This window comes from Caretta caretta, chromosome 25, assembly GCF_965140235.1.
Source record: "Caretta caretta isolate rCarCar2 chromosome 25, rCarCar1.hap1, whole genome shotgun sequence".
Lineage (NCBI taxonomy): Eukaryota > Metazoa > Chordata > Testudines > Cheloniidae > Caretta > Caretta caretta.
The window spans coordinates 9,934,846-9,946,523 of NC_134230.1; the positions used below are offsets into that span (position 1 = coordinate 9,934,846).

Consider the following 11,678-nt stretch of genomic DNA (forward strand, 5'->3'; position numbering starts at 1 on the left):
CAAGCCCAGAGGAGAAATACGGCCATTTCAGAGAAGCCGGCATTTCCACTCTTGTAGTAGGGGTTTGTTGAGCAATGACAGTGCGACTGGTGCTGTACAAACAGGAGGGCAAAGCAATAGATTGCAGTTTCCTTGGGGTAGCTAAGTACAGCTAAGATTTCTCCATTCCATCTTCCATCTGCCTGTAACATAGTCCTCTCTCCCGCACATGTGTACGGATAGGAATTCTATTAAAACCAAATCCTTACTTGCGTGTGTGTGTGTGATATATTACACACACACAGAGTAAAATCTCTCCCTAGCTATACTGTCTGGGCCAGGTTCTGCTCTCAGCTACGCCAGTGCGAATCTGCAACAAGGAGACGAATGTCCATGGATTTGCTCCACATTCACACTGCTGTAAACGAGAACAGAATTTGACCCTGTCTATCTAGCAGGTAGATCTTCCCAGCAGCGACTGAGCGTGTGCTGTGGACAGCATGGTTTAGCATATACAGCAGTGTACATGGAGGGGAAACACCTGGGTTCGATTCCTGGCTTTGCTACCGTCTAGCTGTGTTATGGTGCAAGTTGCTTACCTCAGTTCCCCCACCTTGAAATGGGGAGGCATAACACCACCTGCCCCAGAGAGAGGTTTAGTGAGTATTTGTAAAGCTCTTTGGGCTCCTCTGATGAGAGATACGATTTCTTAGCTCCTACACATTAGGCCCATAAGCTATTCAACCCACTTCCCAGTGTAATGCCTGCAGATCCCTGGGCATCATTCTTCTGCTCTGCCTGGGATATCCCTTAAGGGATCAAAGATGAGAGGCAGTGCACTCCGGGACTGATACACTCCTTAGGCCTGGTGCAGAAAACCAAGCTGGATACCCTGCCCTGGGGACAGGACTTCCAGCAATGCCACTTTTAGGATAGTGACATGATTAAAGGAGAGAAACATACAAGGCTGCCGAGCCCACCCAGCAGCCAAGATAGAGAAGCAAAGCAATGCTTCCAGAACTGCAGCTCCACTGGATCCCCTGAGCCTGTCCGGGGCGGCTGATCACATTTTTCTTGGGGACCTAGAACTCACAAACAAATCCACGTGCTGCAGAAACAGACAATCGCTAACTGGATCTTGTGCATGAGAGAGGACGAGACCCCGGGCCTTTCCATTCCAAAGACACAAGGCTCCACCACCGCCTTTGCCAAAGGAGATCTCGGAGTGTGCAGCCGTCATAGGTCTCTGAGGCTGTCTATCAGCCAGCCACGAGTAGACAGTAGCACACCGTTGCAGACATGCAGGGCTTTCCTGCAACTGTGCCCCTAGTCAGCTGACATTGCTTATGTCTAACGTGTAGCCTCCTGAACGGGTGTGTTCTGGGTGCACTTGCAATCCTGGGAGTCAATCCTTGCGGAAGGATTTCCTTTGTCTATAAAGGTAAACTGTACCGAAACACTTGAAAAATAGCCTCCCGCAAAACTCAACCGATAAAGCCCAGAAGTCAAAAAATCAATGCTCCTAACACAGCCAGCCAGAGCCAGCGTTGTCACCTTTCCAAGATCTCTTGTAGGTTTATTGCTTTCCTTTGTCTTTTTTTCAAATCTCAGCTTAAAACATTTCTCTCCCTCGCCTGTTCGTTTTGCTGCCCCTCTGCGGCTTGGCCCACTACCCTTTCTTCACTACACAATGTCTTTGCACCATGGCGGTCTGTAATTAATTCACAGTAACACATTGCACTTCAACAGCTCTTTCCATATAAGCATCTCAAAGTGCTTTACACACATTCATTCATTAAGACTCACGGCCCTCCTAGGACAGTGGTAGAGAAGTATTATCCTCTCCCTATTAAAAACGTAGCATCAGTGATTAATCAAGGGGCTGGCTGGTACAAGAGTGGTGAGTGGAGAAGCACAAAAAGGCAGTTAGAGTGGTTAGCCAATTGGACAAGAATATGTACGACACCACAAAGCAAGTACTATTACATCCATTGTAAAGGCAGGGAAACTGAGGCACACAGTGAAATGACTTGCCCCAGGTCACACAGTGAACCAACGGCAGAGCTGGGAGTGGAACCAAGGATATTTCCCTGCTCAGCCACAATACTCCTCTGGGTCACTTTAACTCTGTAAAGAGATTTGGGATACAGGCTTATAGCAGATCAAAATTCAAGTCACCAGGACAGCATCAGGTCCTTGATAGGTACATATGGAAAGTCACTGCAAATATTAAAGAATCCAGTTCAAGACATCGGCGCTAATATTCAACGTCCTCCATAGTACTGGCCCTTTGTAGGTGAGAGATCACCTTCCTCTCGTGCTACAGCCTCCCATGGCAGCTATGATCCAGTAGAATGACACCATCAACTACTCCCAAATTTTACGAGACAGAACGTGCTTAGCGACTGGACCAAGACAGTCACCAGTGACCATGAGAGTACACAACATTCGGGGCATCACCCAGCTGAATCCAAAGGCTTCACCAGACACACTACGATCAACGCTGCCAACTGGGAAGAGTTGTCAAGAGTCAGCTGCAAGTTTCAGACAATTGAAATAGCAAGGAGGTGCTCGGTTACAACAGTGAGGGTGGGCATGATATGAAAACCCAAACAGATCGGAAGTCATTGGCAGCACAGCTCATCGCTGCGCCACTATTCCAGACTGTTCGCAACGGTCTGTTCATTTCGCCCAGTCTTCCCCTGCCTCAAAAAAAAAAAAAAAAAAGCGACTTCCTGAAATAGAACAAGCGTCTCAGCACACCGCTCTGAGCAATGAGACAGGCTCAGAGAACATGCCACAAACTCCCACAGACAGATCGGGGAGTGCTGGATTGAGCAGGGGTTATTCACAGGCCAATGAAAAATAGATTAGAAGAGGCCACATTGATTCCAATAGGATCAATTTCCAGTCTTTAAATACCGAGTGCAAATACAGCCAGATGCCCTTGTCCTTCTGTGCAATCAGCTTCCAAATTAAATGTTTAATTCAGGCCTGTAACATGGCTTAGAGGGGGGACTGCAGTGATTAGTTATATGGCCTCAGAGCAATAGATACATCACTAATAAAGCCAGATGTCTCCAAGCAAACTTTAAAAATGCCTTTTCCGGTTTCAATATCTCCATAAGCTTAACATATGAATGGCCATGCTGGGTCAGACCAATGGTCCATCTAGCCCAGTATCCTGCCTCTGACAGCGGACAATGCCAAATGCTTCAGAGGGAATTAACAGAACAGGGCAATCTTGAGTGATCCATCTCCTGTCATCCAGTCCCAGCTTCTGGCACTCAGAGGTTTAGGGACAGCCAGAGCATGGGGTTGCATCCCTAAACATCTCGGCCAATAGCCATTGATGGATCTACCCTCCATGAACTGATACAATTCTTTTTTTAACCCTGTTATACATTTGGCCTTCACAAAAGCCTCTGGCAATGAGTTCCACAGGTTGACTGTGTGAAGTAGTCCTTCCTTATATTAGTTTTAAGCCTTCTGCCTATTAATTTCATTGGGTGACCCCTGGTTCTTGTGTTATGTGACGGGATTGTGATGGGTTGGATCACAGAAACCCCCTTGGGGCTGCCAAGTGATGTGCCAAGACTACTTCTGCCCCTGCTTTCCCTGCCAGCGTGGGACTCCAGAACCCTGCCTGGTTGTGCCAGACACGCTTGCCGGCCACAAACACAGACTCAGATCTGAACCACCTCTCACAAACTGCAAGCTTATCTGAAAGCAGCGTAAGAAGTGTTCCTGTCTCCAACACTCAGATGCCCAGTAGGGTCCAAATCCCAAATAAATCAGTTTTACCCTGAATAAATCTGATACAGGGTAAACTCATAAATTGTTCGCCCTCTATAACACTGATAGAGAGATATGCATAGCTGTTTGCCCCCCCTCCCCCAGGTATTAATACATACTCTGGGTTCATTAATAAGTAAAAAGTGATTTTCTTAAATACAAAAAGTAGGATTTAAGTGGTTCCAAGTAGTAACAGACAGAACAAAGTGAATTACCAAGCAAAATAAAACAAAACACGCAAGTCTATGCCTAATACAGTAAGAAAACTGAATACAGATAAAACCTCACCCTCAGATGTTCCAATAAGCTTCTATCACAGACTGGACATAATCCTTTCCCCTGGTACAGCTTGTTCCAGCTCAGGTGGTAGCGAGGGGATTTCTCATGATTGCAGCCCCCTTTGGTCTGTTCCACCCTCTTATATGGCTTTGCACAAGGCGGGAATCTTTTGTCTCTCTGGGTCCCCACCCCGCCTTCTCAATGGAAAAACACCAGGTTTAAGATGGATTCCAGTACCAGGTGACAAGGTCACATGTCCTGTGAGACCCCCAAGCCTTCATTCCTTCCAGCCTGACTCACAGGAAGGCCTACCTGCAAACTGAGCCATCCACAGTCAATTGTCCTGGCTGATGGGAGCCATCAAGATTCCAAACCACCATTAACGGCCCACACTTTGCGTAATTACAATAGGCCCTCAGAGTTATATTTCATATTTCTAGTTTCAGATACAAGAATGATACATGCACACAAATAGGATGACCACACTCAGTAGATTATAAGCTTTGTAATGATACCTTACTAGAGACCTTTTGCATGAAGAATATTCCAGTTACGTTATATTCACACTCATTAGCATGTTTTCATAACATCATCTAGAGTGCAACGTCACAGGGGTAAATAACACTTCCCCGTTCACTTTCTCCACATCATTCGTGATTTTATAGACCTCTCTCATCTCCCCCATTTGTTGTCGCTTTTCTAAACTGAACGGTCCTAGTCTTTTTAATCTGTCCTCATACGGAAGCTGTTCGATCCCCCTACACTTTTGCTGCTCTTTTCCATACCTTTTCCAATTCTAGCATTTCTTTTTTGAGATGGGGCAACCAGAACTGCATGCAGCATTCAAGGCATCGTGGATTTACTTAGTGGCATTATGGTATTTTCTGTCTTATCTATCCTTTTCCTAATGGCACCTAACGTTCTGTTCGCTGTTTTGACTGCCGCTGAGCACTGAGCAGACCTTTTCAAAGAACCTTCTACGAAGACTCCAAAATCTCTTTCTTGAGTGGTAACAGGATAACGGAGAACACCGCTAGTGCTTTACCCAGAGAAAACTGGTAGGGGGTCTGCTTGGACTCTGTGGCTGGGAAGTAAAGACCTGCCATGACTGGGCCCCAAGAACCTCCTGAGAGCTGCGAGGCACTCCCGATAAGAGCTGAGGGCACGGCGCACCTTGCGGGATGCGTAAGTTGTAGGAAGCTCAGCTCACCCACTGGAAAGCCTGGGAAAGGCCCACAGACTTTCCAACCCGTAGCACAGCAAATTCTTGTCTTAATTTTGAGGCTGAGTCAATTCTGCTCTCCGCTACACTGAAGCCAGCTGAGTTGCATGAGCGTTAATGGGAGAAGAATTTTAGCTCACTGAATTTAACTTACTCATTGCTGCCATCCCAAGCGTTCAGAAATCCTGAATCATCCCCTAAAAAGGTCATGGGATTGGCTTAAAATCTTGAGGTTTTTTGTTTTAAAAAGAAATAATAAATTTGGGGCCCTTTTCATTTGTCTTCCGGTTTTTGAGCCTGCTGGTCACGCTCACGTCACAGGTTTCAAGCTTTTCTCTGCAACCACTATGGCTGCAGTTTAACTTTTTTGTTTTTAAAAGGAAAGCAGAGATTCTCCTGCAATCTTATAGGGCCTTAAAACAGACTTCAAACATCCTGAGATTTGCAGTAAGAACATAATAGTTGGCCACACGTGAAAAATTCCCTGCATTCCGATATATTGGAACCCCAGAGCCAACCCCTGACTCTTTGGTGCAGTTTGGATCTAAAATTCATCTCTCTGTGCCATCTCTTTTCCAATGGCAGTTTCTCTCCCCACCACTCTCCCCAGGTCTTAATGAGCACCATAGAAATGCCTATGAATACATAAATTAGATTAAATTAAACCAAATCAATCAAGAGGCTGTCAAACTGGCAGCTTCCTATCAGGTTTTTAACTATCCTTATACAATCGTATTGAAGGACACAGTTCACATTTCTTGTATTGAATTAACTCTTTCGCATATCTACATGTAATCATCAGACTTGCTTTTGTATCACACTGCTGTTTGCATTACAGCCCACCATAGCTTGGAATTTTAAAGATAATAAAAATGAAGTCATACTTAGCACGATCTCTTTGTTATGTTTGTACAGCACCTCTCACAGTGGGGAGGCACCCCCACAATTCAAATAATCAATCATCATTACCCTCATTTTATGCAGGGGTAACTGAAGCACAGAGAGGTTAAGTAACTGGCCCAAGGTGATAAAAGAAAGGTAGTGGCAGACACAGGAATAGAACCCAAGTGTTCTATCTCCCAGCCCTGTGCTTTGCCCACTGGACCACAACGCACAAAATGTGTGATCACAAAATGGCCACAGTAACTCACAACTGAAAAAGCGGAGGGTCAAAGTAGCTTCATTTTTAAGGCCAACAATAGAAGCCGGCATTTCAGCTTTAAAGATGAGCTAGTGTCTCATGGAAAGAAGGTTCGGTCTAGGGGCAGTTCTGTTTTCTGGGTGGTTGTTTGGTGTCTTTTTACTCCTTTTGACTTTTATTAATAGAAACATTCATAGGAAAATGGGATTTTCTTAAGAGGTTATTCTCTTCTATTGCTTCTTTCTCCCAACTGAGATCAGACAAGGGAGGACCAGAAATGGCTCACTTGATTCATTCACAAGGGAATTCCCAAACTGGACGAGATTAATGGGCCTGCCCATCCAACAGCCTGTCTCCAACAAGGCAGAATTCCAGATAAACCAGAGGAGGGTTAAGACTCTCATACTCACAACAATGACCAATCCACAAAATTGTGTAGCGGAGCCAAACTTTTCCAAAGCCCCAGGCTGTTCAGATCTACCCACAATGCAGCTAATTTAGCAATTCTGCGCTACACTTTGGAGGAGACTGGTGTCAGTTTATGCCTATCCATCAGAGCGCCCATGAGGGGGGAGCTCAGATGGGAGCAGACACAAGCTACTGGGGGGGCACAGCACTGGTCTTGAGGTGCGGGCAATGCTACCGTGGGGTTCCCACCGCTCAAGGAAGAGGTGCCAGAGAGGGTGCGGGCACCCTAGGAGTGGACCTGAGAGGCCAGGACTAGAGACGCCTGGAAGCTGCTCAGAGCCAGTTGGCTTAGAAGGGAGGCTCCAAAGGCTGGGTCCAATACACCTACCTGATGACGGTTCACTAGGGGAGACTGAGCCAGAGCTGGAACAGGGGGAAACAGAGAGATTCAGTGACATGTTCCAGGTCACACGGGGAGTCTGCAGAGGAGCCAGAAGCTGAGCCCATGTTCTCCAAGCCCCAGTCCAGTGCCTGAACCACAAGACCACCCCCACTCCCACTTGTACAGAACCCACCGCAGCAAACAACACGCCACTGATACACTCAGAGGGAAACCACGTCCACGCGCTGCTACTCGGGTGTCAGACCAGCACGGGGGGGGAACGGGGGGGACTTGGGCATCAATTCACCCCATCCCGTCACTCAGTCCTGCTTTCCTAAGGCTTTTTAACATGCCTTCAGCGCGTCTCCTCAGAGCCCCCTTCAGTGAGCATCGCCACCATTGGATCTTAAAGGCAGAGGGGTCTTGCTCTGCACGAGGAAGGAATTCCCTGGAATTCCACAGGGAAGAATTTCCTGTCCTCCCTCTTCTGCCCAAAGCTTCCCCTCCCTGCCCAATGCGCCCCAGGCCCAAAGAATGACCTCGGAAGCACAGGCCAAGTGCTCAGCGCAGACGCTTGAAATGAAGCCACGTGAGGTTCGGCCAACAGCCGTGGACTCCCCCAGCGGAAGCATGACGAGACAGACCGTGCGAGCTCCCCCTCTGCTGTGCTGCTCCGTGACTAGAGAGCGTGGCAGCCGGGCAAGGACCATGCTATGGGCCATGGCTTGTAACGAGATCTGCTCATCTTCCGAGTGCCTGGCAGGACGGCTCAGGAAACTGCCTGGCTGCAGATGGAGATGACAGGAGGCAGCATCTCCCTGCTGGCCATACAACCCACTCCCTTTCCCCAGAGCCAGCCTGCTTGGAGTCCCGTGTGGACTCAGCCAGGCCTGAAGGCAGGCAGGGGGGGGTCCTTGGGGTCAGATCCCTCCACTCCCCAAGCCCCACAAGGAAAAGCAACTCAGCTCCAGACTTCTCCTTCCCTTCTCATCCCCCAGATGAGAGTGGACTCGTGCTCCCCTCCCCACCGTCAGCATGGGTGTTCTTCAAACCTCCAGCCCTTTCTGCCCCACCTCCAGTGTTTCAGGCCTGGGAAAAATCTTCCCACAGCAGGAGGACAGAGGCTGTTTCAAACTTTATTTGGTCCAGCAGGGCTAGGGACGGGCACCTCCCAGAGCCAGTGCGTTCACAAAACTTCAGGCTGCTTTTTTCCCTAGAGGGACGACACCAAACGTTTAACCCCCTGCTCCCCACGCCCTGACAACAGCGTCCTTGTATTCAAAAACAACAACCGACAGACAAAAACCCAAGCACCAAAAACTCACCCAAAGCAGACAATAAATGTGTGCGCTCTCGGATAGCCCTAGAACGCCCCTGAACAAGGCTGGCAGAGATGGGTTTCATATGCTGGCAGCGTACGTCTCCTTCTAGTGGCTGGCTCCAGCAACTGGACCAGCCAGCTACATCCAAACAAAGCAGCTATTTATTTAGCTCGAGGGATAAGGGATTTTTGGTGCAGCAGGTCTCAGGTTCAATATCCACTGTGGCGTATGTGACCACCGGGCTGTACATGGTTACTCTGTTGTCTGTAGTCATTTATCCAGTCGTGTTTCTCTTTCTCTCCTCCCTTTCGTTCAGCGTCTGTCTGTCTCTCTCTCTCGCTAGATTGGATTTTCACTCTGCCCCATTCTCTGCTTTTCCCCCTCTTCCTCTAGGCTAGGGTGACCAGACAGCAAGTGTGAAAAATCAGGACGGGGGTGGGGGGTAATAGGTGTCTATATAAGAAAAAGCTCCAAATATCGGGACATCTGGGCACCCTACCTAGGCTCCTCTTCTCACAGCCTCCCCCGCGCGAAACACAATCCCACAGCATTGGCGTTGAAACTGAAACTAGGATCTTTGAGAGGAAGCATCCACCTAACTTTAAAATCGTTTGCAGAAGGGAGCAGACAGACTCTGGGCAGCAGGGAATTGGAAAGGGTTCAGAAAATAGATACACGAGTGATTCGAGGACTGGAAAACATGCCTTAGAGTGAAACCCTTAAGCAACTCAGTCAATGTAGTTTACCCAAGAGAAGGTTAAGAGGGGACGTGAGGATGGTCTACAAGGACTCACAGGGGGGAAGGGATTTCTGGTACCAGACCGTGCTTTAATCGAGCAGGAAAAGGCATAACGAGAGGCTAAGAGTTGGAGGATGAAGCTGGACTTATTTCAGGCTCGAAATGAGGTGCAGATTTTGTTAGCAGCAGGGGGAATCAGCGGCTGGAACCTCTCTTCTGAGAACATGGTGGACTCTCCATCCCTGGAAGCCTTTCAAGCTAGCCTGGATGTCTTTCAAAAACAAAACAAAACCCATGCTACAGCTCAAAGAGAAGCTTTGGGTTTGATGCAGAAGCTTCTCTGTCCTGCCCTGTGCTGGAGGTCAGATACCATGACCCCAATGGTCCCTGCCGGCCTTAACAGCTGACACCAACTCTTCGCTCACTTTCTGGGCAAACTAGTCTGGCCAAAGCCCTGGGGAAGCACACTCCAGAGCACAATCCTGTCCTGCCCCCGTGGGAGGGGGCGAGATGAACTCAGCTCAGAGCAGCCGGAAGAGGAGGGGGCCCGGTGCTCCGTGAAGGGCAGAGAGGGCTCATTTCGGACCACAGCCCCCTTGCGTTTTAGAAGAGCGTGATGAGCCCCCTGCCCGCCGTGCTGAAGGGGGTCTTCTGACAGGAGTGTCTGGGCCGGGAGATGGGGCGGGGGCGGGGGGCAGAGAGAGGAAGAGATGCCTCAAGCAGAGGCTGGGCCAGGAGTTGGAGGAGTGGAAGCACAGAAGGAGCAGACCAGGGGCAGAGGACCTGGGAGGTGGGGGGAAAAGAGCAGAGGAGGAACAGAGGAATGGGAGAGAGCAGGTGGATGGAGGGGTGGACAGAAAGGGGGGGCAGAGAGGGGGGACACCAGACCTGCTGCAATACCCAGCCATGCCCAGGAGGACACAGATCCCAAGGCACAGGCTGCTCCCTGCTCTCACCCCCACACACTGCCAGGGGGGCAGTCGGTTGTTTTAACCCCATTCCCCCCCTCCACCCTCCCAGCCCGGCCCCGCAGCTGGTGCAAGCATCGCCGGGCGCCCAGGGCTTGGCTGGGGGGCACCTCCCCAAGGCACCGAGCAGCCCCCCTCCCAGACACCCCCAGCCGGCGCTTGCCCTCAGGCCCGCAGGCATCGCCCGCTTTGCAGCCCGCAGCGGGCACGGCGAGCCCCGGGCTCCCCGCTGGGAGCTCGCCAGCCGCCAGGACCTGTAGGTCTCCGCTACGCCGGACCCCCGCCCCCAGATCCGGGCAGCACCCCGGCACTCACCGCAGCGGCTCGCCCGGGCTGCCCATCCCGCTCGCCGGGGCAGGGGCCGGGGGCTGGGCTCGGCTGGAGCTCGCCGGGAGGAGAGACGCCCGGATCCCCGCGGGGGGCCGCTCCCGGGGCCTCGGACTGAAGAGCGGCCGCAGCCCCGGCCGAGGCGCGGCGGGAGGTTTCCGCGGCTCCCCCTCCCCGCGCCCGGTGCCGAGCCCAGGCGAGCCCCGCCGGCCAGAACTTCTAAGGCGGGGTCGGGGACCCTGGCGAGCGCCCCCCGCCGCCGCTGGGCGAGCGCAGGGAGCGGGCGGGCTGGCGGAGCGGTCCCCGGGCAGGGGGCTGGAGCCTCCCCGCCCGTCCTCCAGCCAGGGTCGCGGCAGCGGGGACCGCCGCCGTGGCTGGGAAAGCCGCGGCGGCCGCGGATCCGTGGGCCAGCCGCTCCCCGGCAGCTGCAGCCGGGCTCTTTGTCTGAGACATCGGGGAACGCGCTGCCCGGGGCCACCCCTGCAAAGAGGCGCCTTCCTGGGCTGCTGGGCTCGGCGAACCCAGGCTCACAGACACCCCGCGCAACAGGTGGGAGCCGGTGCAACAAGCCTGGTTTGTCCTCTTGCCCCCGCCCCCGGCCACTCCCCCCACGGGCATCTTTCTGGGGGGCTGTTTTAGGCTGATTGCGTCAGCTCCTTCTTTGTGCTCTCCCGAGAAACACTCCGCACTGAGATCGCCTCTTTCGCTGCATGACCTCCAAGCACTTTCCAAAGGCGCGGCAGGGTCATTACAGACGAGGAAAGGGAGGCATGCCAGAGTTTAAGGGATTTGCCCAAGTTTATATGGCGGCTCAGTGGCAGAGCCAGGCCACCGAGCTCTCCACTGCGGACTGCCAAGCCAATGCCAAGTCTATTCAGCCAGGCTACCAGTGGTTTGAGCATTGGCCTGCTAAACCCAGGGTTGTGAGTTCAATCCTTGAGGGGGCGACTTGGGATCTGGGGCAAAAATTGGGGATTGGTCCTGCTTTGAGCAGGGGGTTGGACTAGATGACCTCCTGAGGTCCCTTCCCACCCTGATATTCTATGATACCTCCTGCTCCAGCAGCACTTAATAAGCATCTGCACTGGGGCAATGTCCCTCCAGCCCCAGTCCCCT

At 51.4% G+C, this 11,678-nt stretch overlaps 1 protein-coding gene across 5 annotated transcripts in view; it reads right to left on the reverse strand.

The window, feature by feature from the left end:
• Nucleotides 1–11,140, reverse strand: part of LINGO3 (leucine rich repeat and Ig domain containing 3) — a 107,789-nt gene extending 96,649 nt beyond the window's left edge. For 3 of the 5 annotated variants that reach the window (XM_075123099.1, XM_048830920.2, XM_048830919.2), the window contains exon 1: nucleotides 10,551–11,140. The gene's annotated coding sequence lies outside the window, so the exon portion shown is untranslated. Of the gene's footprint in view, nucleotides 1–8,531; nucleotides 8,943–10,550 lie in introns of those variants that run through there. The other 2 variants (XM_048830922.2, XM_048830921.2) reach the window with 2 other exon arrangements.
• Nucleotides 11,141–11,678: the final 538 nt, after the last annotated feature.